Below are 3,064 nucleotides of genomic sequence, written 5' to 3' on the forward strand. Positions count from 1 at the left end.
GGACCAGTGTAGATAGTGGTGATGAACTTGAATCTGAACAAACGATTGTTCTCAGTGGTCTTGCATCCTCTGTCCACTACACTGCCAGCAATATTACATTTCTTCTGGTCGAACTGATAATTAAACACTGATGTTTTTCCCTATTTTCAGATGAAACTCTGGAGAAATAAATGCAATCCCTATTTCATTAACTAAATTTGTGGGTGCATAATAAATCTGGATGCAACTTTCAAAAGGACATATGCCTTTATGGTATTTGCATTAAAAATAAACTCCCTATCCTTGTTTCTCTTTTCTCATAATCAACTGTGGTATCAGGAAGTATCAAGATGGCAATACTGTTGGACTAATGTTTAATTGAGCTATTTGGAGCTCTGTTGCTTTTTGTCTCATTGTCCATCCAAAGCTTTTTGTCTTCCTCCTTTTCCCAACAAGGTTTTAAAGTGTCTTGCGTTGGGTGATATTCACTATGCTAAGTTAACACAGTAATTAAATGATAACTGTATGCTTCTCAATTTGGCATTTCTCCCCATTTTCAACTGTAAAATAGGGTTTGTTTTAATGCACCTATGCATGGAACTCAATATAAAAACATTAACCTTCATTATTTTGTTAAGTTTGGATGTCAAAGCAATTGGTCAATAATTTCTGGTTTGCATATTGGAAATATAACAGGCTCCTTCCAGCTTTGTGGCACTTTCCCAACCTCCCAAAATTTATTTTAGTTCCAGTAATATATTGTTGGATGATTCACTGAGATGGTTACATATTATATAACATATCTGAACCTTTTTTAGTGCTGACATCTTGGTTTTCTTGACAGAGCAGTTCAGTTCAGTGAAGATGAGATGATGAAAGAGAGATAAGGAGAAAAAAAAGATGACTAATAATGTCAGTTTGAGGATAATCTCAGATCCAACAAAAGTTTGCACGTGTGTCATCCTTAGTTGCTAAGAGTTCACTAAATTCAACTACTGTTTAATTCAACTCTCAAAACTGACTCAGTCGGGGTGCCCAGATAGCGCACCTGGTACAGCTGGCACCCCACGTACCGAGGCTGAGTCCTTGCTGCAGCGACCATGGGTTCGGGTCTGACCTGTGGCCCTTTGCTTTGTGTCATTCCCCCTCTCTCTCTCTCCCTCCCCCTGTCAAGAAAGTTGAGATCCCTGATCCGCTAAAACCACTTTGGAAAGCAAAGGACTTTCCATCGTCCGACCCTACAGTGGGAAACGAGGGACTCTCCATTTGAATGACAATGCACAGAGATTTCAATAACCAAAAAGCTGTATAATGATTGAATTTGATTCTATATTACAAAATGAAATATGTAACAAGAAAAGGAAACATGATTATACGATTGTAACTGATTATTTGATTGTAAATGAGTATGAATGCATAACAGTAAGTTAAAACTATTGAAAGAAAGGTCAAGAGAGCAAATCATATTGAAATACTGAGTAACGTGGTGAAAAGGCACGTATTGTAACCTGACATGTCCGGTGAGGAGAGAAAGGGGAAGTTGAGCACACACACAGGACACACATCTTGTGAGGAGCAAAAGGGGAAGTAGCACGGCATAAACCGGACAACACCCTGGGAAACAAGGGGGATAAAAGGCGCTACACAAGGAGGATCTTGGTTAATCCTCGGCCGGCTCTCGGGTCAAGACTTGCTGATCGAACAACCACATTGGAGCAACTCATCTTTGAACTTAAAACTTCAACTCAAGAGACGGAGCAAACAAACAGCCTAACATCCAACAACCTAAAGCAGAGACGAGAGTGTCGAGCAGAGGAGGATTAACCATTTCCACCCGGCTATAGGATTCCAATTGATTTCCAAGGATCACTCTTTTGTTCACACTGCAATCAGAGACTGAACTGGTCAGAGACTTTGCGGACTTAGGACAAAGTAGGGAGTTTCAACAACAACCAACAGTATGGCAGGCAAGGAAGGACTGTATTGGCCGTACACCCCTTCCCTCTCTCTCTTCAAACTGGACATTTAACCATTCAGCTACAGCCTTTTCATCAGGGTTTGAAATTTAACTATTCTTTCTAATTTTAGATATATAGTTAATCTTTATCAATAAATATGAATAATCAATGTTAAGCTGTATGCTAGCCCTTGCTAAATTTTGCAATAAAATATAACAATTGAAGTTAAAGAACAAATTGTGGACATTGGATTTATGTTATCTCTACAGGCAATAAATATTATATGTAGTGTGTTCAACATCTTGAAGGTTCTAACAGGTTACTCTAGCCAAAGTAAAATCAAACAGACCCTTGGGGCTTACTGTCCAAGCCACTAAAAATAATCCTAGCAACTAACAAGTCCACAGATCATTAAGAGGAGAGCTGCCGTGAACGAACGTGACTAGTGTGGTATTTGACTCTAGGACTATTCCATCAGGTGCTACACTAGAGTGAGCAGGGTAGGCGTCCAGATGAAGGCAGTTAGAAGCTAGGCGTGTCTCCTCGCCACCAGCTTAAACAGTCCTCTTCTGAACCTGGCAGGGTAATACCCACAGGCAAGAGGCTCGGACCCTTTAAAACGGAGAGCTGGTCCAGTACCACCTATACGGGGGTGACTCAGTATCTAACACCCCCTTGCTGTTACTATCACTTAAATGCAATAAAACCCCTCCCTCTGCAAAAAAACAACTCAGTCAAGATGAGCGTTGTCCCACTTCCTCTTAGTTTGCTTTAATTACTTTCATACCAGAACATCAAAAAGATCCTGAACAGAGATACGGATGTTAAAATTACTACAAATCAGAAATAACATTTAACACTAAAACAGAGTTCATCAAGAAAAACACAATACAAACATATGATGATAGCAGTTATGTAATTCAAAAACACAATATATAATAGTTAAACACTGACAGGGACCATTTTACTGTATAAAATATTACCTTTGAAGTATACTATGCTGATAATACTTACATGCTTATACTGAAGTAAGGTCTGAATGGAGGACTGTTATAGGAGTATTTGGACACTGTGGTATTATTACTTGGACTGAAGTCAAAGATTTTCTTTCTCCACTGGTTTTTGCT

Source organism: Morone saxatilis, unplaced genomic scaffold (assembly GCF_004916995.1).
Source record: "Morone saxatilis isolate NCDOM2014 unplaced genomic scaffold, NCSU_SB_2.0 Contig7, whole genome shotgun sequence".
Lineage (NCBI taxonomy): Eukaryota > Metazoa > Chordata > Actinopteri > Moronidae > Morone > Morone saxatilis.